This window comes from Rhipicephalus sanguineus, chromosome 1 (assembly GCF_013339695.2).
Source record: "Rhipicephalus sanguineus isolate Rsan-2018 chromosome 1, BIME_Rsan_1.4, whole genome shotgun sequence".
NCBI lineage: Eukaryota > Metazoa > Arthropoda > Arachnida > Ixodida > Ixodidae > Rhipicephalus > Rhipicephalus sanguineus.
The window spans coordinates 68,309,236-68,337,123 of record NC_051176.1 but is presented as its reverse complement, the minus strand read 5'-3'; the positions used below and the strand labels follow the sequence as shown (position 1 = coordinate 68,337,123).

At 47.2% G+C, this 27,888-nt stretch overlaps 3 non-coding genes across 3 annotated transcripts; all 3 read right to left on the bottom strand.

Annotated features, from left to right (window-relative positions):
- Nucleotides 1–17,916: 17,916 nt before the first annotated feature.
- On the bottom strand, nucleotides 17,917–17,988 carry Trnap-cgg (transfer RNA proline (anticodon CGG)). Its single transcript has one exon. It is a non-coding gene; the product is annotated as a tRNA-Pro (tRNA).
- Nucleotides 17,989–18,513: 525 nt separating this feature from the next.
- Nucleotides 18,514–18,585, bottom strand: Trnap-cgg (transfer RNA proline (anticodon CGG)). Its single transcript has one exon. It is a non-coding gene; the product is annotated as a tRNA-Pro (tRNA).
- An 8,979-nt stretch (nucleotides 18,586–27,564) lies between these two features.
- Trnap-agg (transfer RNA proline (anticodon AGG)) lies at nucleotides 27,565–27,636 on the bottom strand. The gene has a single exon. It is a non-coding gene; the product is annotated as a tRNA-Pro (tRNA).
- Between the last annotated feature and the right edge of the window lie 252 nt (nucleotides 27,637–27,888).

Genomic DNA, 27,888 nt, shown 5'->3' with positions numbered 1-27,888 from the left:
GAGAAAAAAACATAGCTAATACTTGAAAATTCCATAGAGCAAGCAGTCAGAGTATCAGATGCGATGTTTGACGGATGTAACAACGGGTTGTAATTAATAATGAAAATAAGCCAATATACACTAGCATGGCAATCTTTTTGTTTCCTGTATGTAATCAAGCGCTGTCGCTGATCTCGTCACGCCATCGTCGAGTGTACTACAAGTGTACACTGCTTCGGAAGCACCGACGCGCGCTGAAAACGAAATTTTAGATTGCCACCTGCTCTGTAATTCTGATTAAATCGAAGGGTTTATCCGCTTCGGCTGTGCGCTTTACAACATTTGAAATCACTGCAATATGCAGTCGCTGTCTTTGAAGGCGTCTTATATTTTATAGGCCAGCACTGGGTGCCGCAGTGCAGGACGTATGCAAATGAGCCCGGTGTCAGCCTTTACACGTATCCGCAGGGTAAGAAGCTGCGTGAAGCTTGGATTGTGAAACTTAGAAATGGTATACAGCCATGGGCTACAACACTCGTGTGCAGCCAGCGCTTCCGCGAGGAAGATTTCTGCTTCGGAACGTTGTCCGATGAATACCAGATAGCGCTCACTGTGACGCAAGCCCGTGCACGTTCGTCGGCTAATGACGCCTTTTTCCCGCAAGCTGACCCACATGTTGCTCACCTCCGTATCGACGCCAAAATTAGCTTCACTCACTCCCAAATTCAAGTTGCCCATCCCAACCTTATTTGTTTTCTACGGTGCCTTATGTATTCTCGTAAGAAAGGTACCACGCCTTTTGCGTTTTAGACACGATTTTGCCACCAAAATTGCTGGAGAACTCACCAAAGAATTTTGGGCATTCAAACTTTCCATTACTGTCTCTACACCTTGTTTTTACGCCAATTTGTAGCTACTTGCTGCAATAACGTCTCTGTTTTTCACTGCGATTCCCAACTCACACGTCCTCGTTTTCATTGTGAACAAGGCTCCCGTCAGGGAAGCTGAAATGTCTTTTTTGGTTTTCTTTTTCGTGATCGGTGTTCCTCATTAAATTTTTATGAACAAGAGATGTAGGGAGGGGTGGATCAATCCCGAAGGCCTTCTCGATTGCACTGCAGGATCGTGGTGGAGGACGTGTTAAAACTTCAAAGTGACGGCTTCCGGCCCATGCCCGCATACCCCCGGATCGCCATTACATCGAAAAATGTTTTGAGCCGAGACAACTCAGAAATAGACAATTCTATGGCTATATTTTGGCCACGGAGCGCTGTCATATACATGCTGGAGTGTGTCGGCAGCGTTACGCTAGCATCGTTTAATCGAGACCCCCGTGGAAGCTTAAATAAGGTGCCGCACTCACTATAAGCTTCACTACGCGGGTGCAATTCTCGACCACGGCGGCCTCTCATCTCGATGGGGGCAATATGCCAGAGCACCCGTGTACCTAGATTTAGGCGCACGTTAAAGAACAGTAGATGGTCATAATTTCCGGAGCCCTCCACTACGACGTCCCTCATAATCATATCGTGGTTTTCGGAGGTAAAACGCCGACAGTGCTGGGCAGTATCGAAGATACATGTATCTTAGATACTATATTAGATACTCTTTGGGTATCTTGTATCTGTATCGCGATACGTCTCGCAAGACGAGTATCTGTATCTGTATTTCCGATACATTCGATAATGTATCGTGTATCTTAACATACAAGATACTGCTATCGCAACACAACCGTGTGCAACAATAATCGCTGGCCAAAGTCCGCTCCTCAAGCTGGCGCCACTAAGCCATCTGAACGCCGCGAAAGAGAGCGCGTCCAGATAATGTTCGCCTTTAATACATGCGCCGGCCGCAGTTTCGTGAGGGGCGCTGCGACATGGGGGCTTAAGAAACCTATTGCGACGAGGGGAACGCGCGTTTTTATTCATTTTTTTTTTCACCTCATTGCATTTTTTTAAACGTGCACGCGGAGGAGGATAGAGCAACTGAACGGCGAGTTTTCATACGGCCACGGTGTAAACGGCGCACCCGACGGACATAGCGTCCCTAACAGCGTTGCGTACGTAAAAGCGCGGCGTCTTGCTTAGAGCGCGTGAGCAGTCTTTCTGCTCACTGACTTCTCACGTGCGCAACGCCGTTACGGACGCTACGCACGCAGCTCGTCTTCTATAGTACATGCGCCGGCCGCGGTTGCGTGGGAGGCGCTGCGACATGGGGGCCGAGAGGAGGAAAGAGGCGAACATTATGTGGACGCGCCGTCGGGCGGAGTGTCCACACCTAAATTATTTTTCTTACACCGTGATAAAACTAAGGGCTGTGACGACATTTTAATCTTTCCGCCAGAGTCCACCAGTGAGCGCAGATGAGCCGAGTCACGTGCCAGCGCTCGCGCAACGTCGACAGAATCAAGCGCGCGGACGTCTACGCCCAGCCCACATGTCTTTTGTTTTCTCGATTTCTATTTTCTTTTTAGTTGCGCCAATGCCATGACACTTGCTCTTAGCCACTGTCCTGCGCTGTGTACTCCAATACATGCGGCGTCTATCGCGGAAGTTCTGATTTTGCTATAGTGTCGTTGTTGAAGATTCTCTTGCGTTTGCTTCCTAACGAAATCTGGTGCTCGCAAGAATGAGGCTGCTTTGCGCCCCGATAGCTTATATGCAAATAACATTCTAACAACTTTATCACCACTGATATTGAGGCGAAATCTAATAGAGCAAACATTTACCTAACAGAATATCTCTTGGCATACCCTACTTTTTTCTTCTTACTAACTTTATTCAAATAATTTATGAAATCCTAATTTGATTGTTACCATAACTGTTTTCTTAGCTGTCTTTTTGCATTGCATAGATTACATAGGTCTCTGCACTGTGTTTTCTAGGTCTGGTCACTGCAGTATGTATTTTGCAACGGGCTACCAAAATAAGACGTCTGCTTTGTTATTTTAACTGTCTGCATTATTTCTACTACTGTTTACACATTTACACGTGGCCAAGGCGATTTTGAAAACCAATATATAATTATGTGGGCGTGCCTTGAGTATTCATGTGGGAGGTAATCTGCGATTCGCTGATGACATTGCATTGATGAGTAACGCGGGAGACGAATTACAGCTCATGATTACTGAACTGGATAGGGAAAGTAGAAGAGTAGGTCTGAAAATTAATATGCATAAAACTAAAGTACTGTGGAACAATCTTGGCAGAGAACAGCGCTTTGCGATAGGGGGCGAGACACTGGAAGTTGTAAAGGAGTACGTCTACTTAGGACAGGTAGTAACCGCGGAGCCGAACCATGAGAGTGAAATAACTAGAAGAATAAGGATGGGATGGGGCTCATTCGGCAAGCATTATCAAATCATGAATACAGTGAAACCTCGGTGATGCGATCACAGCTCATACGAATTACGGGGTGCTACGAATTTTTAGTTGGTCCCGGCCAAGGCCCATTGGCCTGCAGTGTAATGGAGTACGGTTGTTGCGAACCGATTTTCACCCAGCGACGTTTGATACGAACGTACGCTACCGCCCAGGTACGAAGAGGTGCTGTCCGCGCTGTTGCGGAAGACGCGCCAAGCACGTGCGAGCGCGGGAACGCAAGCGTGAGGCATGCGCGCCGCACCGCCAAACTGTCAGAATCACGGTGTAAGAAAAACACTTTTTTTACGGTCAGAATAAACCTTCAGAGACGCGTCACGGCCTCCGAGATTGTGTGCGCAAACCTTTGAGGCTCTTATGTGCCTCCGTGTGCCTTCGCGTTTAGATTACAGAGGACATTAGGGCCATGCTTTTTAAATGCGAAGCATTTCTTAGCGAGCCTTTGGCACTTTGAGCGTTTCTATCTACGTATCTATCTATCTATCTATCTATCTATCTATCTAGCCGCCTACGTCTGGGTGCTCTCATGACCGCCTCCTTAAATTGGTGTTGACCAAAATTGGCATGGGAGGGTAAGAGGATTTGACGAATATGAATGTTGGGTCATGACATTGATAACGTCGAAATGCTGTCGCGTACGTCGTCAAACCCTTTCCTCCAGACACGTGTGGCACATACCCGTTTACCACGGGCCGCGGTGTGCGGGTATGCGCCACAGGAGGTTGACAGTTGTAGCTGCCCAGGCACGGCGACAACAGACTTTGGTAATTTACACGCGAAAGTGTTAAGAAAAATCGACGTTTCAGCGTTGACCCGACGAATCCAAAAAATAAATCACGACCGCAGCGGGAATCGAACCCAAGCATTCTGCTTGGCAATCAGATATTCTACCACAGAGCCACGCGAGGTCTGTAAACTGGTTCGGAAAAACAGCCTATGCAGGCGTAATGTCGGTGCTACGTCAATAGTGGTTGTGGTGCTGGCTACCTAATTTTACAAGAAAGCAATAAACGCTACATATGTGCTCCTACGATACAGGCGTCATATCATGTTAACGTATATGGTTCCAGAGTTGGCTCCGCTTTTATAGCAGTCTAATAAACATTACATTTGTATTTTTATGATTCAGCAAGCTATATTAACAGAAATACATTAACGAAAGTTACGTATCATATTCACATGATTGTACCATAAAGTGCATTTAGTTTCGATAATACTGACGTATGTACTCTAACATGAGGGCGAGGTTACGTCGCACAATAAGTTACCCTTTGAACGCCAGTGTTGTCGACGTGCCTGGTAAGCCCACAATGTGCACACAGCACTTACAATAAAAGGTCGATCCACCTCGTAACGCTTGGCTCAAAGCCCTAAAATACAGCATAGAAGTACTCGCTGACTGCTTCGCAATAAACCGATTCCAACAACGCGTGGGATCTGCCGAATTTTTTTCTAACGCGTCGACGCGGGCTGCTGTCGTTGTACTGTGTTTATACGTGCCTGCCTCGTGTATCAGACATAATATGAAAGGTGGACGAGGACCGAAAGAAGGCGAGGATGTCTTGGCGAAGGAGTCAGGACTCACAACGTAAACGTGCGCGACCGTTGAGGTCGCACTTGTGCTGCAGCGGTCGTAATTCTCGCAAAAAACATCCGCAACACCTCCGCAATAACAAAATCATTACACAGGACCGTGGTTCTGTAAGTTTGTGGCCTTGATCCATCGCGTCAAAGCGCTTCTTTCGTTACTTTCGCTGCAGTACTTAGGTGTCATGCAAAAAAGCATACTAAAATTTGGAAGGGGCTACTATTGTCGCGGGTCACAATGCACCTGGTTCATTAATTAAATACGCGCGTACGGGCCGTATACTTACGAGTGCTGGTATGATTGCCGACATCTAAAAACTTAACTGACAATCATTCAGGGTTCTTCCTGACGTTGCTGCGGCCCTGAAAAACAATAAATGAAAATGTACGCCAGCTTCCTTTTGTGTAAAAGGACAGACTTGTGTCGCATGCTAATTTTCCATGATATCTGGTGATACGAATTTCGGATGATACGAATATTTTCGGTGGTCCCGTGAGATTCGTATCACCGAGGTTTCACTGTATAAGGCTGACAGTAATGTGAGGATGAGTAGATAGGACCATAATACGGCACCGAAAGGTGGAGCTCACTCGGACTCACTTAAGAAATATATCTTGCGCTAAGGGCTCACTCGGACTCACTCCCATCAATATTTTCCTCAACTTGACTCACTCGGACTCAGACTCACTAAATTTTCTTCAACCGGACTCACTCGGACTCAGACTCGCCAAAAGATTACTCACCCGGACTCACTCAGACTCGCGGCCAGATCTAAGTCCGAGTGAGTCTGAGTGAGTCGATTCATGAGCGAGTTTGCCGACCTATGGCAGTAGCCTCATTTAGAATGCTGGAGCGCAAGGCGCGAAAGCGTCGCATAGGTGGCCTGCATCGCAGATAGCCTACAGTGCCTGGTCGTGAGACGCGGAAGACAATTTTAACAGCAGAAGCATAGGACAAATTTCTTTATATAGTGACGTGATTGCCCTGTTGAAGGAAAACTTCGCCACAGTTCGTTTCGCAGTGTGCAGCCGACAGGGACCACTGTCGACAGGGGGGGGGGGGGGGGGCTAGCGCTTCCCTTGCCCCCAGGTAGATACGCCTATGAATGCGACTCACCACGGAGGCATGAATAAAACACACTATATCGACGCAATGTGGCGTTATATTTCACTTGTATACAGATACTATTGAACAAGTGCAGGAAAATTAAGTAATACAATAACAAACACATAATCCTAAAGGTTAAAGTCAGACGCTAGTTGCGTTGGTGCTGCCAGTCGGCAGCACCAACATCCCAAGGACCCCTGTTTTCCCACCCAACCGACTCCTTGTGCCTGCCGAGGCGCCGGTCCTTGAGCGAGCTGATGCAGAGGGGTGACAGTGATATCGTCGTCCTGCAGACTGTTGGGCCCTGCAGCCATGGCGGCATCACAGCATCTTCGCGTCAGGGGCCTTGAACACTTGAGGTAGCTTCGGTAGGAAGGCATGCCCGGCTCACCACGTTGAGATTGCCGATACAGCTGTCTGGGAAGTCATGTGGCCCGAACGTCGTCGTCTTCCTCTGACTGCGCTCGCTCACGACGCCCCGGTCGCTATCGCCACTGCGCTCGTGCAGGTGTACTTTGCTGTAGACGCTAGGCGCGACGTTGGTGCAGCAACTTGGCCGGCGTCGTCCTGCTCGTATCGCTGCCAGCAGCTGCTCCAGCTCCCTTCGGTGTGCACCATGCTGTCGAGTCCCTTGCAGCTGGCGTCGTTTGCGGGGCAAACAACAGCGGTTGTTCGTCTTCAGTCGTCCGGCACTCGCAGTAAGATGAGTCAGAATGGATTCTCGCCTGAAGTCCCAGTGATGAAGGGATTGTCGAGCTGGAGGCCGCTGTGCACGACGGGGACGGGCATTGGCATTCTTTCGCTTCATGACCCCTTGAGGAATGATGAGGTCGTCCTGGACTTGAACGAAAATGACTTCCTGTTGGACGTCGTCACTGCGTTGCATTCGGCAGACAAAGCCTTCCATGCACGCGCTGGCGTTCCTTCTTTATCGTCGTCTAGGCTTTGCACACGTGCGCTCGTGATCGGTGGAAAAAAAAAAAAAAAAACAATTTCCGGCAGATCCCTCGCACTGTAGGAGTCAAAGTAATGGTGCTTCTATATGTTCCTGAGACGCTACTGTCACGGGCCCGATAGTGGAAATACACAGCAAATTAGAAAATATTTTCACATAAGCAAAAAAAGCGCAACACCGGAACCGAAACCCGACCGAGCAGTACTGTCTTCGCGTGACGTAAAGATGATGATGACCTCTTGCTGATGGCGCTCATTCACAAAGGGGGATGGGCCAAGAAGCGGGCGGCAGGATCTTTGAGTTAAATACTTATGAAACTAAGGACGAATGCTGTAACTTTAGACTAAAAGAGAGTAAAAACATAGCTAATACTTGAAAATTCCCTAGAGCAAGCTGTCAGAGTATCAGATGCGATGTTTGACGGATGTAACAACGGGTTGTAATTATTAATGAAAATAAGCCAGTATACACTAGCATGGTAATCTTTTTGTTTCCTGTATGTAATCAAGCGCTGTCGCTGATCTCGTCACGCCATCGTCGAGTGTACTACAAGGGTACACTGCTTCGGAGGCACCGAGGCGCGTTGAAAACGAAATTTTAGATTGCCACCTGCTCTGTAATTCTGATTAAATCGAAGGGTTTATCCGCTTCGGCTGTGCGCTTTACAACATTTGAAATCACTGCAATATGCAGTCGCTGTCTTTGAAGGCGTCTAATATTTTATAGGCCAGCACTGGGTGCCGCAGTGCAGGACGTATGCAAAGGAGCCCGGTGTCAGCCTTTACACGTATCCGCAGGGTAAGACGCTGTGTGAAGCTTGGATTGGGAAACTTAGAAATGCTATACAGCCATGGGCTACAACACTCGTGTGCAGCCAGCGCTTCCGCGAGGAAGATTTCTGCTTCGGAACGTTGTTCGACGAGTACCAGAGAGCGCTCACTGAGACGCAATGCCCGTGCACGTTCGTCGGTTAATGACGCCTTTTTCCCGCAAGCTGGCCCACATGTTGCTCACCTCCATATCGACGACAAAATTAGGTTCATTCACTCCCAAATTCAAGTTGCCCATCCCAACCTTATTTGTTTTCTACGGTGCCTTATGTATTCTTGTAAGAAAGGTACCACGCCTTTTGCGTTTTAGACACGATTTTGCCACCAAAATTGCTGAAGAACTCACGAAAGAATGTTGCGCATTCAAACTTTCCATTACTGTCTCTACACCTTGCTTTTACCCCAATTTGTAGCTACCTGCTGCAATAACTTCTTTGTTTTTCACTGCGATTCCCAACTCACACGTCCTCGTTTTCATTGTGAACAAGGCTCCCGTCAGGGAAGCTGAAATGTCTTTCTTGGTTTTCTTTTTCGTGATCGGTGTTCCTCATTAAATTTTTATGAACAAGAGATGTAGGGAGGGGTGGATCACTCCCGAAGGCGTTCTCGATTGCACTGCAGGATCGTGGTGGAGGGCGTGTTAAAACTTCAAAGTGACGGCTTCCGGCCCATGCCCGCATACCCCCGGATCGCCATTACATCGAAAAATGTTTTGAGCCGGGACAACTCAGAAATAGACAATTTATGGCTCTATTTTGGCCACAGAGCGCTGTCATATACATGCTGCAGTGGGTCGACAGCGTTACGTTAGCATCGTTTAATCGAGACCCCCGTGGCAGCTTAAATAACATGCCGCACTCACTATAAGCTTCACTACGCGGGTGCAATTCACGACCACGGCGGCCTCTCATCTCGATGGGGGCAATATGCCAGAGCACCCGTGTACTTAGATTTAGGCGCACGTTAAAGAACAGTAGATGGTCATAATTTCCGGAGTACTCCACTACGACGTCCCTCATAATCATATCGTGGTTTTGGGAGGTAAAACGCCGACATTACAGTGCTGGGCAGTATCGAAGATACATGTATCTTAGATACTATCTTCGATACTCTTTGGGTATCTTGTATCTGTATCTCGATACGTCTCGGAAGACGAGTATCTATATCTGTATTTCCGATACATTCGATAATCTATCGTGTATCTTAAGATACAAGATACTGCTATCGCAACACAACCGTGTGCAACAATAACCGCTGGCCAAAGTCCGCTCCTCAACCTGGCGCCACTAAGCCATCTGAATAAAACTAAGGGCTGTGACGTAATTCTATTCTTTCCGCCAGAGTCCACCAGTGAGCGCACATGAGCCGAGTCACGTGCCAGCGCTCGCGCAGCGTCGACGGAATTAGGCGCGCGGACGTCTACGCCCAGCCTACATATCTTTTGTTTTCTCGATTTCTATTTTTCTTTTTAGTTGCGCCAATGCCATGACACTTGCTCTTAGCCACTGTCCTGCGCTGCGTGCTCCAATACATGCGGCGTCTTACGCGCAAGTTCTAATTTTTGCTATTGTGTCGTTGTTGAAGATTCTCTTGCGTTTGCTTCGTAACGAAATCTGTGCTCGCAAGAATGAGGCTGCTTTGCGTCTCGTGGCTTTTATATATCAGTGATTTGATGGATCTCGTTAATGTAACTTTTACTTACATTACATGAATCAACTTATATGCAAATAACATTCTAACAACTTCATCACCACTGATATTGAGGCTAAATCTAATAGAGCAAACATTTACCTAACAGAATATCTCTTGGCATACCCTACTTTTTTCTTCTTACTATCTTTATTCAAATAATTTATGAAATCCTAATTTGATTGTTACCATAACTGTTTTCTTAGCTGTCCTTTTGCAATGCATACATTACATAGGTCTCTGCACTGTGTTTTCTAGGTCTGGTCACTGCAGTATGTATTTTGCAACGGGCTACCAAAATAAGACGTCTCCTATGTTGTTTTCACTGTCTGCATTATTTCTACTACTGTTTACACATTTACACGTGGCCAAGGCGATTTTGTAAACCAATATATAATTATGTGGGCGTGCCTTGAGTATTCATGTGGGAGGTAACCTGCGATTCGCTGATGACATTGCATTGATGAGTAACGCGGGAGAAGAATTACAGCTCATGATTACTGAACTGGATACGGAAAGTAGAAGAGTAGGTCTCAAAATTAATATGCATAAAACTTAAGTACTGTGGAACAATCTTGGCAGAGAACAGCGCTTTGCGATAGGGGGCGAGGCACTGGAAGTTGTAAAGGAGTACGTCTACTTAGGACAGGTAGTAACCGTGGAGCCGAACCATGAGAGTGAAATAACTAGAAGAATAAGGATGGGATGGGGCTCATTCGGCAAGGATTATCAAATCATGAATACTATAAGGCTGACAGTAATGTGAGGATGAGTAGATAGGACCATAATACCGCACCGAAAGGTGGAGCTCACTCGGACTCACCCAAGAAATATATCTTGCGCTAAGGGCTCACTCGGACTCTCTCTCATCAATATTTTCCTCAACTTGACTCACTCGGACTCAGACTCACTAAAATTTTCTTCCACCGGTCTCACTCGGACTCACACTCACCAAAAGATTACTCACCCGGACTCACTCAGACTCGCGGCCAGATCTAAGTCCGAGTGAGTCTGAGTGAGTCGATTCATGAGCATGTTTGCTGACCTATGGCAGTAGCCTCATTTAGAATGCTGGAGCGCAAGGCGCGAAAGCGTCGCATAGGTGGCCTGCATCGCAGATAGCCTACAGTGCCTGGTCGTGAGACGCGGAAGACAATTTTAACAGCAGAAGCATAGGACAAATTTCTTTATATAGTGACGTGATTGCCGTGATGAAGGAAAACTTCGCCACAGTTCGTTTCCCAGTGTGCAGCCGACAGGGACCACTGTCGACAGGGGGAGGGGGGGGGTTAAAGCTGTGCTTGCTCCCCAGGTAGATAAGCCTATGAATGCGACTCACCATGGGGGCATTAATAAAACACACTATTTCGACGCAATGTGGCGTTATATTTCGCTTGTATACAGATACTATTGAACAAGTGCAGAAAAATTATGTAATACAATAACAAATACATAGCACTAAAGGTTAAAGTCAGAGGCTAGTTGCGTTGGTGTTGCCAGTCGGCAGCACCAACACCCCAAGGACCCCCGCTTTCCCACCCAACCGACTGCTTGTGCCTGCCGAGGCGCCGGTCCTTGAGCGACCTGATGCAGAGGCGTGACAGCGGTATCGTCGTCCTGCAGACTGTTGGGCCCTGCAGCCATGGCGGCCTCACAGCATCTTCGCGTCAGGGGCTTTGAACGCTTGAGGAAGCCACGGTAGGAAGGCATGCCCGGCTCACCGCGTTGAGAACGCCAATACAGCTGTCTGGGAAGTCACGTGGCCCGAACGTCGTTGTCTTCCTCTGACTGCGCTCGCTCACGACGCCCCGGTCGCTGTCGCCACTGTGCTCGTAAAGGTGTACTTTGCTGCAGACGCTAGGCGCGACGTTGGTGCAGCCACTCGGCCGGCGTCGTCCTTCTCGTAGCGCTGCCTGCAGCGGCTGCAGCTCCCCTCGGTGTTCACCATGCTGTCGAGCCCCTTGCAGTTCGCGTCGTTTGCGGGGGAAACAGCAGCGGTTGTTCGTCTTGAGTCGACCGGCACTCGCAGTAAGATGAGTCAGAATGGATTCTCGCCTGAAGTCCCAGTGATGAAGGGATTGTAGACCTGGAGGCCGCTGTGGACGACGAGCATTCGCATTCTCTCGCTTCATGACCCGTTGAGGAATGATCAGGTCGTCCTGGACTTGAACGAAAATGACTTCCTGTTGGACGTCGTCACTGCGTTGCATTCGACAGACAAAGCCTTCCATGCACGCGCTGGCGTTCCTTCTTTATCGTCGTCTTGGCTTTGCACACGTGCGCTCGTGATCGGTGGAAGAAAATTCAGGCAGATCCCTTGCACTGTGGGAGCCAAAGTAATAGTGCTTGTATATGTTCCTGAGACGCTCCTGTCACGGGCCCGATAGTGGAAATACACAGCAAATTGGAAAATATTTTCAAATAGGCGAAAAAGTGCAACACCGGAACCGAAACCTAACCGAGCAGTACTGTCTTCGCGTGACGTAAAGATGACGATGATGATGATGATGATGATGATGATGACCTCTTGCTGATGGCGCTCATCTACAAAGGGGGATGGGCCAAGAAGCGGGCGGCAGGATCTTTGAGTTGAATACTTATGAAGCTAAAGACAAACGCTGTAACTTTAGACTAAAAGAGAAAAAAACAAACAAACATAGCCTATACTTGAAAATTCCCTAGAGCAAGCAGTCAGAGTATTTGATGGGAATTTGACGGTTGTAACAGCGGGTTGTAATTAATAATGAAAATAAGCCAATATAAACTAGCATGGTAATCTTCTTGTTTCCTGTATGTAATCAAACGCTGTCGCCGATCCCCTCACGCCATCGTCGAGTGTACTACAAGGGTACACACTAGCGTCGTCTCCTTCGGAAGCACCGACGCGCACTGAAAACGAAATTTTTGAATGTCACCTGGTCTGTAACTCTGATTAAATCGAGGGGTTTATCCGCTTCGGCTGTGCGCTTGACAACATTTGAAATCACTGCAATATGCAGTCGCTGTCTTTGAAGGCGTCTTATATGGTAGGCCAGCACTCGGTGCTGCAGTGCAGGACGTACGCAAAGGAGCCCGGTGTCAGCCTTTACACGTATCCGCAGGGTAAGAAGCTCCGTGAAGCTTGGATTGTGAAACTTAGAAATGGTATACAGCCACGGGCTATAACCCTCGTATGCAGCCAGCGCTCCCGCGAGGAAGATTTCTGCTTCGGAACGTTGTTCAACGACAGAAAGTGCTCACTGAGACGCAAGCCCATGCACGTTCGTCGGCTAATGACGCCATTTTCCCGCAAGCTGGCCCACATGTTGCTCACCTCCATATCGACGCCAAAATTAGCTTCATCCATCCCAACCTTATTTGTTTTCTACGGGGCCATATGTATTCTTGTAAGAAAGGTACCACGCCTTTTGCGTTTTACAGCGAAAGCTGTTACGAGCTCATTTCACTGGCCGTTTTTGGCGCCGTAGTTGTCCGCCGCCGCCGCCGGTGTCCGTAACCAGTATCGCTCTAAATAAGAAAAAGAAAACGAAATAAGCAAAAAATTCCAGGATGGAACGAGGTTCGAACCTAGGCCCTCTGCGTGTGAGCCCAGTATTCAACCTCTGAGCCATGCCGGTGCTTGAAACTGCTTTGCAAAAAGGCCCTATACAGGCTTCATGTCGGGAAGGAACCACATTAGCATATGCAATATAGCGTGGTATAGCGTGGTTACATCCAGCCGCACGCGAATGGCCCATGTGAACCGCGATAGACGTCACGGCCCTGCATTGACCAATCGCGTGCTGTCACGTGCGGCTGGTTGTAATGCCACGCCTCCGTGTTTATTTTGGAACGCGTACAAGATCGCACCACAGGAGAGCTTACAACGGGCTCTAGAAACGCCGCTCTTCCAGCTTTCGCTGTGACTGTGCTGCTGTTTCAGCGCAGGCCTGGCGTTTTTTAGACACAATTTTGCCACCAAAATTGCTGGAGAACTCACCAAAGAATTTTGGGCATTCAAACTTTCCATTACTGTCTCTACACTTTGCTTTTACCCCAATTTGTAGCTACTTGCTGCAATAAATTCTCTGTTTTTCACTGCGATTCCTAACTCACACTTCCTCGTTTTCATTGTGAACAAGGTCCCCGTCAGGGAAGCCAAAACGTCTTTTTTCGTTTTCTTTATCGGGGTCGGTGTTCCTCAATTATTTTTTATGAACAAGACAGCTAATGTAAATAGGGGTGGGTCGCTACCGAACGCCCTCTCGATTGCACTGCAGGATCGAGGTGGAGGGCGTGTTAAAACTTCAAAGTGACGGCTTCCGGCCCATGCCCGCATACCCCCGGATCCCCATTACATCGAAAAATGTTTTGAGCCCAGACAACTCAGAAAGTGACAATCTATGTCTATATTTTGGCTACGGAGCGCTGTCATATACATGCTGCAGTGGGTCGACAGCGTTACGCTAGCATCGTTTAATCGAGACCCCCGTGGAAGCTTAAATAAGGTGCCGCACTCACCGAAAGCTTCACTACGCGGGTGCAATTCCCGACCACGGCGGCCTCTCATCTCGATGGGGGCAAAATGCCAGAGCACTCGTGTACTTAGATTTAGGCGCACGTTAAAGAACAGTAGATGGTCATAATTTCCGGAGCCCTCCACTACGACGTCCCTCATGATCATATCGTGGTTTTGGGAGGTAAAACGCCGACAGCTATTATCATACTTTTGTTCGGCCTATTAATGCGCGCTGTTCAGCGCATTGGCGCCACTTTAACGTCATGAGTACTCACGGTTTTGTGACAAACAGACGATATTGGCACGGGCCAAACATTTTTCACCTTAATGGAGTACTAATAGCGACAAGATGCGAGATAGAAAATAATTTATTCTGTTGCGTTCCACGCAATCGTGCATAACCGCCCTGCTAATGCGATTTTGAAATGGGAGATATTTCCGGTTTTAGTTAGGTCATGTTGCGGAGGGCAAAATGGGGAATTCGGAACAGAAAAAAAAAGAAATAGTCCGATCTTACGTTACAGCGACGACGGCCGCAATTTGACGGGGCCTTCTGGGGTATTTGAGTGAAATTAATGGAACAACTTTCATGCTACTCGTTCTTGTATGTCGGTAGTATATGAATCTGTACTATACTGACCTCAGGCCAATAATAACTACATCGATGTCGAACTTTGCTTTCGTTTTCTTTTTAAATTTGCCTACTTCCCATCTTCAGATGTCACAAACCCGTCTGCCGTGTCAGCTTCGAAAGGCAGCTTTCTTTACTGCCCTTCAGGCGTCATGCAATCATGATGATAACAGCGTCGCAGTTCATCGCGTATTCGCCGCTAGCCCTGTCTCACACGACGTTGCCTGAACGTTTAATGATCGTGGAATGTTTATCAGCAAAACAATGGACGTACTCTTATCACGGAATGCAGCAGAAAGGGCGGTTGGCTGCGATACCTACTGCCTTCACAGCTGCGTGAGACAAATATCACGTGTTTTCTGGCGCGAAGCAGACTATGTTTCTTTTTTACCCAGAAATTTGAACCAGCCTTGAAGCTGGATATACAATTAGCAAAGGCGCCATTGAGCGCAAAGGTGGTCAATGGCGAAAATCACTGTCAAGATTTCACAATCGCCGAATTCACAATCAAGATTTGTGAATTCGGTTCTTGATTGGAAAACAGGGCTTACATCTTCCGTTATCTGTGCAGCGACAGGTCCCAATTATCGCTTTAAAGGGAAGCTGAAGCCCTTTAAAAAAAAGAAGACATCGGAGTGTGTAAGGACAGTTTGATCCCTGCTGAATTCGAAAGGCGATGTGGCAGTTGTCAAAAGGGAACGCAAATAGCACTTCTTGGCAAAAAAGAAAGTATATGGTCGTGGAGCTTTTTGAGATGCTGAGCGAACGCGGTGACGTCCGCCTCTGTATGCTGCATTACCTGCAAATGCAGCACTGCTGAAGCGTGGCCTCTTCGATCAGCCCCGGCAACGGCACGTCACGAGTTAGTCACGGAGGCCACGGTTGAAGATACGAGAGACGCTTGTTCACGTAGCGCTCGGCTGTTTGTCGTTATTCTAGGTATCGTAATCCAGCTGCAGTACTTTCCGCTTCGCTAAACCTTCGTCACATAAACAGCGCTCTCGCAGTTCGGACCAGCGAGCGGCGGGAGCCTTTCGTCGGAGTGCACGGCTCCGCCAAAGGAACCGAAGATGACGTAGTTTTCCACGCCCACACTTTCGGCGCGCTCGCGTGGGCGGAGGAAGAGAAACTTTTCTTTCGCGTATTCTAAAGCTCCTGCTGCAACAGCCGCGGAAAAAATTACGACATCGTCGACAATAATGTAGGTCCTTGCTAACCAAGAAGTTTTATCGTTTAACTTGTTCTGGAGCACCTCCACCTTTCCGTGTACTACAATGTGTTCAGCAGTAAATAATGATTGGAGTTATAGCGCGATTCCTGTTTCATTCACAGAAAAATCAGTGTGTTCGCTGTCTGGAACAGCTGCTTTTTAAGCCAGCTCTCTCTTCCACGGACTGTACACTTCTATGTGCGTGGATCCTCAGAAAAAAAAAAAGAAAAAAAAGCACGAGCACGAGTAGTGGGAAGCTTTCATGTTCTCAGTTTCCTTTCATCCCAAAGCTGGCAGTCGGAACAGAAGATGCATTGTAGCAATTCAACAGCATTTAGTTTACATACAGCCTTAGCCGGGCAAATATAGGTTTTGTTTGAATAAAGCAAGGCTGCTGAATCGAAAAACATCTTTTTGAAGTAATCTGCGGACGGAATTATTGTATTTTAAGAATGCTCTTCCCTCTTTACATGAGACGACAAGCTTCAGGACCCAAAACACGTTAAGTAAACATTTCTCGCTATCCTCTCCGGAAAACATCTATCGTTATGCGCCTGGCGTACGTTTTCTCAAAATAAGAATGGTGTTTGCGACAAAAAAAGTGATTTACTACAACTGATTACTTGCTCACCACCTCATTATCAGCGCCCTTAAAAAAAAAAGAAAAAATAATACTGACAGGGTCCCCTATACATTCGTCTAAGATGACTCGAAGGCGAAAGTCATGTTCTTTTTCTTCTGGGTCGATGCATTGATCCTGCAATATGCATTGATTATTTGACTCAATATGCATTGATAATCAATATTGGCACGCGTGCTTTATCTCCTTCACTGTGACCGAGTTTCAAACTTACCTGGCTTCAACTTCCGCACTTGTTATCTCTCGGGTGCAAGCTGCGCCTGATTGCACCGGAATTACCAGATACATCTCGAATGTTATCGATTGTTCTGATGAGATTGCTTGCTCGAGGTGAATGATGGAGTACAATCTCCAATAAGAATCACCAGCTATTGCGTTAGAATCTATCATGACTAAAAATTCACAGCATATCCACGAGTGAATGATGAAGAGCCTGGGCGAAGCTCCTGAAGCAATCATGGTTACACCGTGAAATCTTCAGTTCGTGCGAGGCACAGTAACTCGAGCGCAGAAGTGAAAGCACGCTTACACGAGCTCGTGTCGACGAAACTGAATCTCTAGAGGCCTGTATTTCCCAGAGTGTAGCACGGAGAGGCCTTTCATTGTACGCCCCTCGCCGCGGTTGCCATTCACTCTAAGAAAAAAAGGTGTCCTTTGATTCTTCTTTACTACACATGTGACTCTCACCTGTATAACTCTCTTAAGAGAGTCACGTTGACTCTCTTTAGGGAAGTCGCGGGACGCACGACTTTCCAAGAGAGAGCTAGCGTGCCTCTTTAAAGACAGTTAAACATGCCACGACTTTCCTAAAAAGAGTCAACATGTCCTGTAAAGTGAGAGTTAAGGTGTTTATTTGACAGCACTCAGCGACAATACGCAATGGCGACGGTCACGGCAAAGCCCGTAATCTCAGCGCGAGCGGCGTCCTTTCAGGAGACGCCAAAGAGAACCACCCACAAAGGTCCGTATTCACAAACGAAACTTATCGTTAACTTATGACCTAAGCAAGCGATCGGCGCTCAACGCGTTTCACAGAGCAATCTTGTACTTAAGCTGAAACATACCCCAAGACCAGCGAGCCGACGTATCGCAGACAAAGCGGCACGTTTACTGATTTCTGATAATTTGGCAGACAGAAAATAGGATGAATGCAAAATAAAAGTTAGTATAGATGCTCCACATCCGGCACGACAGAGAAAAGAATGTTGAAGGGCTCGTCCGGGATTTGAACCGGGACCTCTCGCACCCTAAGCGAGAATCATACCCCTACACCAACGAGCCGATGTATATCAGGCAAACCGGCACGTTTACTCATTTCTGCTACCTTGGTAGACAGAAAATAGGATGAATGCAAAATAAAATTAGTATACATGGTCCACATCTGGCACGACAGAGAAAAGAATGTTGAAGGGCTCGTCCGGGATTTGAACCCGGGACCTCTCGCACCCGAAGCGAGAATCATACTCCTAGACCAACGAGCCAACGTATCTGAGGAAAACCGGCACGTTTACTCATTCCTGCTATCTTGGATACAGAAAATAGGATGAATGCAAAATAAAAGTTAGTATAGATGCTCCACATCCGGCACGACAGAGAAAAGAATGTTGAAGGGCTCGTCCGGGATTTGAACCCAGGACCTCTCGCACCCAAGCGAGAATCATACTCCTAGACCAACGAGCCAACGTATCTGAGGAAAACCGGCACGTTTACTCATTCCTGCTATCTTGGATACAGAAAATAGGATGAATGCAAAATAAAGTTAGTATAGATGCTCCACATCCGGCACGACAGAGAAAAGAATGTTGAAGGGCTCGTCCGGGATTTGAACCCAGGACCTCTCGCACCCAAGCGAGAATCATACTCCTAGACCACGAGCCAACGTATCTGAGGAAAAACCGGCACGTTTACTCATTCCTGCTATCTTGGATACAGAAAATAGGATGAATGCAAAATAAAAGTTAGTATAGATGCTCCACATCCGGCACGACAGAGAAAAGAATGTTGAAGGGCTCGTCCGGGATTTGAACCCAGGACCTCTCGCACCCGAAGCGAGAATCATACTCCTAGACCAACGAGCCAACGTATCTGAGGAAAACCGGCACGTTACTCAGTTCCTGCTATCTTGGATACAGAAATAGGATGAATGCAAAATAAAAGTTAGTATAGATGCTCCACATCCGGCACGACAGAGAAAAGAATGTTGAAGGGCTCGTCCGGGATTTGAACCCGGGACCTCTCGCACCCAAGCGAGAATCATACTCCTAGACCAACGAGCCAACGTATCTGAGGAGAACCGGCACGTTTACTCATTCCTGCTATCTTGGATACAGAAAATAGGATGAATGCAAAATAAAAGTTATTATAGATGCTCCACATCCGGCACGACAGAGAAAAAAATGTTGAAGGGCTCGTCCGGGATTTGAACCCAGGACCTCTCGCACCCAAGCGAGAATCATACTCCTAGACCAACGAGCCAACGTATCTGAGGAAAACCGGCACGTTTACTCATTCCTGCTATCTTCGATACAGGAAATAGGATGAATGCAAAATAAAAGTTAGTATAGATGCTCCACATCCGGCACGACAGAGAAAAGAATTTTGAAGGGCTCGTCCGGGATTTGAACCCGGGACCTCTCGCACCCTAAGAGAGAATCACATCCCTAGACGAACGAGCCTTTTTTTTTCTTTATTGCCCGCTTAGCATACGAAGTACAAATCAACATATAAAAATACAGTGCAGTGTCACATGTGAAAGTGCTGCCCCACCTTTCAGAACATGAGATTTAAAAAGGCAGACGCTTTATGTCAACCAATTCGTCCAAACAGGGGAACCACTCTGGCTTATCATTTCGTGCCTCGTATGCAGTCATCAAATATTGTACACTTTCAATGAAATACTCTCGAGCTGGTCGGGGATTCACGTCTACGTTTCGCACTGCCATTCGTGTTCTCCACACACTGTGAAGAACCAGTGCCATGAACATATCGTAGGGTACACCCCCTACGCCTATGACAGCAGAAAATGGATGCCATACGGTGTAACGGGCAGCTCTTTCTTCAAGGTCATTTGAAGGATGTTCCAGAGAAAGACTGCACCAGTACAGTCCAGAAGAATGTGGTCAACTGTCTCATGTTTTCTACAGATAATGCAGTATACTGACCAAGAGACAAATATTCCTTTTTCACGGAGCCAAGGTAATGTAGGGAGTGTGCCACTATGAAGTTTGAAAAAGAATGTCTTATCTGATGACTGAACTGGCATCTTTTTTACTCTCTTTAAGACGTCATCCCCTGGCCCATTGGGGTATAATGTTCTATACAGAGGCTCTGGCAACATGATTTCTATAAGATCCTTGTACAGTCTCTTTCGCGACACCTTAGAGAGATACTCCGTAGAAAATCGCACTCTCAAAATTTCCAAAGCCGCAATCACTTCTTGCATGTAACCCCTAGGTCGCCTTGTCGCCCCGTTGACTGTGGTTACAATAAAGTCAGGCAAGAAATTGGACAACCGCACATGTATCACCGTTCTCAAAAAACAATCACCTTGATCTCGTAAAAAAAAATAAACCTAGCCACTATCTACCTCAAGAACAAGTGTACAAGACCTAGCCCCCCACTTTGCACAGAACGGAACATATATGTGCGACTTTTCCTCTCCCACGTCGAAGCCCAGATAAACACTGCCAACACTCTGTGGAGTTTTTGTACAGCAACGCGTGACATAAATAGCACTTGTAAAACATACCACACTCCAGGGGCGTAGCCAAGGGGGGGTTCAAACCCCCCCGAAATTTTTCAGTTTTGCTTGCGTATATAGGCACGCACACATACAAACGCACGCACGAACATACATAAAATATGGTTGAACCCCCCCTCCCCCCCCCGAAAAAATTTCTGGCTACGCCCCTGCCACACTCGTGAAATAAGAAATATGTTGCTGACTGTTGACCTCGTAAAAATGGAAAAGTTTCGCTCACCCCTCTTTTTCGTCTTGATTTTTAGCTGTTCCCGTTTCTTCCCTCCAATATTCTTTGTTGTCCCTTTAGTGTTGGAGAGGTACACCTAAGTACTTGCCTGGTGTGACCTTCGACGTAATGTTTTCATATAATGATGGTGTGCTGTGCTAGTTTCCATGCCATATTCCAAGGCACTTGCTTCAATTTACTTTACTATCCGTGCACTCACAGACGGACTTCACATCGTTTAGTGCTGCTCTGACACTCTCCCGGTCTTGGCAGAACACAGCAATATCGTCCGTGTAACTAAGCATTTTGACCTCCGCGGACATCAAGCGAAACCCTCGCACCTGATCACTCTGTAGCACTTTCTGACATAGAGGTTCTAAATAGATAGCAAAAAGCAGTGCAACGCAGGACATCCTTGTTTTAGGCTCGATAAGACTTGTATATTCTCGCTAAGCTGTTTATCACAATCCTCGTAGTACACCCCGTGTACGCCATTCGTACCCCTTCTAACACCACAGTTCCTATGTTGACGTAGTCAAGAATGTTCAAGAGTACATCATGGTTCACGCGATCAAACGCCTTCTCGAGATCAATTTGTAGCATAGCTACTCGAGACTCAAACTCATCACAGCATTCTAAAATATTTCTTGCAATGTGAATATTCGTCGTATTCGTTCTGCCTTTTATGCCACAAGTCTGATGTGGTCCGAGTATTTCTTTAATCACAGTTTGGATCCGCCTGGCTAAAACGCCCATGAATATTTTGTAGTCAACATTCGCTAGGGTTACTGATCTGTACGACAGCTGTTTCTTAGGGTCGTCGGTTTTCGGGATTAGCACTATGTGCGTTCTTCGGATGGATGTTGGTAATTCTTTCTTTTCGTATGCCTCACCTATCATATCCCGCAGGTCTTCTGCCACAATACTTTTAGATTTCCTATAGAATGCAACGCCTAGTCCATCTGGACCCGGCGTCTTTCCGTTGTTCATTTTTTCAATCGTCATTTCAATTTCTCTGACAGAGATGGGTGCTTCTAATCTAGCTTTCGCGTCGTCATCAATCTGCGGCATAACTGACAAGAAATGCAGAACGTACGTGCTACTGTCCTGTTTTACGCCCCCCAGCAACTGTTGGAAATATCCCACAAACGCGTGCTCAATCTGCGTTTTTTCCTTTGTAACTTAATTTTTGTTTCCTATCACCCGGATTTCGTTTCATGTCGCGTAGCTCTTTTCATCTACTACTGCACGTTTCGTAGGAACCTCGCCACACCAATGTCTTTCTGCGCGTGCGCGTACTACCGCTCCTTTGTATCTTTCCACATCTGCAGCCTCTAATTTTTGTTTCACTTATTTGATTTCTTTGCTGCGCATGCCAGGTTGCGTGCACTCTTGACAGAGCAAAAAATCGAGTTCGTACTGTAGTTGCCTTTCTTCTTTCAATTTGGTGTGCTTTATTGAAGCTGACCTTCCAAATCGCATCTATTTTTACTTTTTTTCTTGAAACACTCCCATGCGTGAATTAGACTTGTTGTGTTGCCCTCAACCACTTCTTTTAATTCCTTCTCTATGTTTTCCACAAACTTTTCATCCTCAAGTAACTTATTGTTCAACTTCCAGAGGTCCCAATTAAATTTGGGCTTTTCTTTTTTATTAATGGTAAACATGACTAGACTGTGGTCACTAAATGAGACATTCTTCACAGCGTAGTCTTGGCACAGGGGAAGCAATGACGTAGACACATAGGCTCTGTCGAGCCTGGCCTGACTATTGAACTGGTAATGTGTGTAGAGGGTAGCCTGCGATAGCACATATCCCACGTCTTCCAAATCTCGCTCGCGAACCATCGAATCCAAAAACAAGGCACTAGAGTCACGTATAGGCGTTTTACATGCCCTGTCTTCGGCATTACATACACAATTGAAATTGCGTAGAATTATTGCTGTCTGATCACTCGATAGATGCACTTCAAGGCTTTCAAAGAACATTTTCCTATCATGCTGTCTATTTGGCGCATATGCGCAAACAACGCGCCAACTCACACCCGAAAAAAGAAAATCGCATGCTATTATTCGTCCTTCATTATCAGTTTGTACGCTTTCTTCAACAAGACCAATTGTATTCTTCATAAAGAGAAGGCATCCACCTGATGTACCTAACGAATGACTTACACATATATTGTAGCTAGAGCGGAAAGTCGAAAATATAGTATCCATCTGCTCTTCAGATTCAATTTTTTCCTGCATGGCGGCAATATCAACACCATTTTCAAGAAACAAACGACGCAACTGATACTGCCGCCTCCTTGAGCGTAAGCCTCTAACGTTAAATGTAGCGACGCGTAAGGCTGCTTCTGTTTTGCAAGCCATGCTTTTATCTTTTTGAGCGTGCGAACACCAGTCTCACAACATTTTACATTTTACCAGTCTCAACAACGTTTTACCAGTCTCACAACATTTTACAGACACCAGTCTCACATTATTTTACAGGCATATTGCTGGGCAAACAGTAATCACTTAGGGGTTACTTCTGTCCGGAAAAAGCACAAGAGTCTCAAGTCCCAGGTGGCGTAGGCTGCGGAAGCTGCTTGGCCTCCGCCCGTGAGTTGGCCTGGAAGTTCGGCCGTGGCCTAAAAGTTGGACGCCTAATTCTTGAGGCTTTAGTTGGTGGTTCTCCTCCACCACAATCCGCGCAGGAAGTCCCGTCTTCGCCCCAATTGTCTCTCGGTCGCTTTCCAGCTAGTCCACTGCCTGTGTTTTCGCTAACTTCCATGTCGCTAACTTCCATGTCGAAGGTCGCAGGTTCGGTCCCTGCCGGCGGCAGGTTATCTTTTCGTCCACTTTACTTTCTTCACATTTATATTCTAAATACTACAGATAACACCCCCTATACTTTCCTTGGCGTTATAGTCTGTTAGTTCTCATTAATATTGTGTCTAACAAAGAAAAACGAGCCCTTAAGATTCATCTTCTTTCCTTCATTCATAGCAAGGGTCTCGTTCTGGCAGACTTGATGCCTTCAGGTAGTATCCGAGGGATTATTGGTCAGCTGCCAGCTCGTAAAAAGGTCACGTGCTACGTGACGCCAGAAAGGCAGAAAAAGAGTGTTCCACACTCGCCGCCATGGCTGCGATTGGCGCTGGCTAACACTCCAAGGTTTAAGTGCACATATATACCCCATAAAGTGGACGGGAGGATGACCGCCGCCGTAGCTCAGTGGTAGAGCATCGGACGCGTTATTCGAAGGTCGCAGGTTCGGTCCCTGCCGGCGGCAGGTTATCTTTTCGTCCACTTTACTTTCTTCACATTTATATTCTAAATACTACAGATAACACCCCCTATACTTTCCTTGGCGTTATAGTCTGTTAGTTCTCATTAATATTGTGTCTAACAAAGAAAAACGAGCCCTTAAGATTCATCTTCTTTCCTTCATGTCGTCTTTCAGTGTCTCGGTGTCACTGTGGTCACTTAGAGTAGGCAGGTGCTGTTCCGCATTGACTGACGCTTCTGGTTTCGGGGGCTCTGGCTGAGACGGCTTCTCCATGACCTTTTCGTCTGCTATCCCGCGGGGCTTTTCGCCAGTTGGGGCGTAACCTGTTCTTTTTTCCCGGTCGTACTTGCTGCTGCTTCTTCAGCTTCATGCTCATCCATGAACAGCTGAATGTGGTCGTTGCCACTCGCGGGACCTATAACGCTGGCATAAGACAGCGTGCAGTCTTTATCCTCATGTCCAAACCTTCGGCAGATACCACATCGTGGTACACGGCAATCACGCTGTATGTGCCCCTTTGCTCGGCAACGTAAGCAAACTGGCGCTCTGCCTGCTACAACCACCAAAGCCTGCTCACCGCTTACGTTCACTTGATGAGGCAGGTCGTCAATTTTAACGCCCACCTTCAACCGAAGTGTCAAAATGCGGGTCGTGGAGCCTTTTTCGGTGATGACATTTACACGCCATCGCTCCCTGCTTATGTCAGTCACTTGACCGTACGGCTCGAACGCACGTCGCACATCTTCATCAAGAACGTTGTGCAGCAGCCAGTGCACCTTCATACGCACATCTTGGTTTGCCGGATCTATGAGGAGACAACGGCAGTTTTTAACCTTGATGTCTCCGTGCGCCAGGATCGTCTTGACTGCGTCCATGTTCTTGAAAGTCACCGCCCACACATGGCTCATCCTATACGCCCCCAACGCAGCCACCTCGGGGAGCAATCACAGGCTTGCCAGAGTGTCACGAAAATCTTCCATTCGATACGGGCCGGGCTCGTACGTCAGCTTGCAAAAACACCGTATTTAAAACAATACGCCCTGTAGGAAGGTTTGGCAATACAACTTCATAGTCCTTATGATCTTCAAAATACCTGTTTCCGCGACTTAACACTTTCGTGACCGCGGAAAAATCGGTTGTTTTTGGCTAGTCCAGGAAATATTTTTTTCCTGCCACAGAATATAATTGATGCTAACGCGTAGGGTATCAAATGATAGAGGAAGAATTGGTCTTTCCTACAGTATTAATTCCAAACAACGGATTTATTTCAAATTTAATAAAAAAATTATCAAACAAAGAAAAATGCATCAAAAAGAAAGAAAGAGTCATAAAAACATCAATGCTACTCCGCAATGGTTAAACATTTAAAAAAATCGAAATATACATTTTGAACGCAAAGCCCTCGTACAATAATAGTGTAAATATAAGCTCTGTAAGTGCAAAGATAATTTACATAAATACAAGAATATAGGCCATAGTGCCCATCATGCCACCGCGCGATGCATGTTCTCGACGCAGTGAAACAAAGGCTGGCTGCGCATGTTCCGGGGAAAAAAATTTTTTTTTCTGTTTAACTTTCCTAGCATAGTTTCCTAGTTTCAGTTCTGATATTTTTCAATTTTCCTGTGTATTTGTTGAAATTAACAGTGCAGCCTGTTCCAAATCTGCAAAAATCCATAACTGTACCCTCATTTGACCTCTTTCTCGCTCATATACTGCCGAATACCATACCGACCTTCACATTTCACCATTTGCTCATCCACTGAAAGGTTCAGACGGGGTTAAAAGATAGCGTAGAAAAATCGTTCATGTGTTGCTATAGAGAAGACACGGGGTGAAGATTCTCGTGGGATGCAACGGTCGTCTTCTTCAGATCAGAGATACTCAAGAAGCCTTGAACCTTTTCCGTGGCATCACTGACGGTGGACGAACGCCTGGAAATATGTGTCGTCGACACCAACACCAATGCAAGCACGGGACTTCAACGATTACCATGTACACAAGGAGTGAGACGAACTTGCTCATCTTCTCTTCAGTAACCTCCCTCCATGGATCCGTCCCTCTCACTGTATGTTGGCTTTTCGAAAGTATGCATCCACGCATACTTATCTGTGTGGTTGCATATCTTTCTGACGACTTCTGTGGTAAAAAACAACACGAAGACGCCGCCGCGCAGCACACCGGAGCGTTGGATCAAAGTGCGCTCTGCGCCGTCTTCGCGAGGAGAACTGCGTTATTTCTGCAGCCGGCGCCAAATGCTCCCGCCCGAACGAAGATAAGAGCTGTTATTTTTAGAACACACCGAATACGTTTACATCGACGCGCGGCAGCGATAAAACGACCCGAGGAGAAGACGAAACTTACCGGCGGATAGCTGCTGATGTTCCGTGGAGGTTTGACGCACTTTCGCCGTCCGTACTGAAGCCTGGCGAATGCAAGTCGTCTTCTGTGTCTGTGGTGCTACCATCATCCAGAGATTCCCGCTCATATTAATCGGAATCCGCCGAAATTCGCCGTTTTTGTGGAGCACTCGCGAGCGGCGTCGACGCGAAGTCCGAAACAACGAGCGCTCACCTACCCGACTGCGAACGAGCTTTAAAAATCTTCCCGTGGTGGAAAAAACAAACTCGCAAACAAAAGTGATAAAAAACATGTTATTTTATGCTTTGTATTGCGTTAGATGTCCCGAACCACTCAGAGAGGGCGAAAACTTGATCTTGAAGTCATCGATAACATACTAACGATGGGAATAGGCGCGGTCACGAAAGTGTTAAACGGGCCGCTGTCACTGCTCCGCTGGAGCCAGCCATCGCACGTCCGTTCGCTTCAGCAGCCGGAAGTGGAATCCCGAGACCAACGAGCCAACGTATCCCAGGGCAACGCGGCACGTTTAGTCATACGTGCTAGAGGTGTGCACGGGCTCCGGGTAGCCCGAAAGCCCGAGCGCGACCCGGCCCGCGGGCCGGGCTCGGGCGGGCCGACGTACTTTCACCTCGGGCCCGGGCCGGGCTCGGGCTACTTGGAGCTTTATCGGGCCGGGCTCGGGCCCGGCGGAAAGCCCGACTCAAGCCCGAAATATAGAGAATGAGCGGGAATTGTTTTCCAGCACGCATACAGCTTCTTTTCCGCGACAGCCTTTTACCGCTTTTCCTTTCCATTTGCTACGTTAAACAAAAGGGGAGCAGGTAAAGCACTGCCTCTGTTGCACTCCGACAAACAGAGAAGTAGCACCACCTGAGCTAGTGACGGCGCCATGCGACTGTTCCGCGTTAGATTTAAGGCCAAATCCCATATGAGTGAAAATGCACGCGACAGCGATGAGCGACCCGACGTAGATCGCCTTCGTGCAAGCTGACGCTTGCTTTGGCATACCCCATACACGTGACGGCTTTGGCGAGCGAACTCCATTGTTGCTGGCATGAGGCCGTCTACTTGTATAGCAAAAGTGCTGCTGCGAACAGTCTCTATTAGAGACTGTTCGTCGTGTGTGGTTTGATCATATTTGATATGCTCAATAAAATGCCAAATTACCGGAAAACGATGTTTTGTTTTCGCAGCGAACCTTCAAAAAGCCGGGCCGGGCCCGGGATTGTGTTTTCGTACGTCGGGCCGGGCCGGGCGGGCTCGCAGCCCTTTGCCGTCGGGCTCGGGCGGGCCTTCGACAAAGTCAGCGGGCCCGGGCCGGGCTCGGGCTCGGAAATACGGCCCGTGCACAGCTCTAATACGTGCTATCTTGGCAGGCCGAAAGTAGGATGAATGCAAAATAAAAATGAAAATTGATGGTCCGCTTCCCGCCCGACAGAGAAAAAAAAATGTGAAGGGCTCGTCCGGGATTTGAACCCGGGACCTCTCGCACCCTAAGCGAGAATCATGCCCCTAGACCAACGAGCTTTTTTTTTCTTTATTACCGACTTGGCAAAACTTCCAAACACCAGAAATATATATTAGTAGGGCATATAAATGGCAATAAAAGTGCCTGCCTCATGCTGGCTGACAGAGAGTTAAAAGCGCTTCAAGTTTACAAGTTAATTCAATACAAACATCCAGGGTGGTTTCTCTTGTTGCAAGGTATACAATTCTTTCTTATAACACATGCTTTCAATGAAGTGCTCCCTTACTGGCCTGGGATTCAGTTCCATGTGC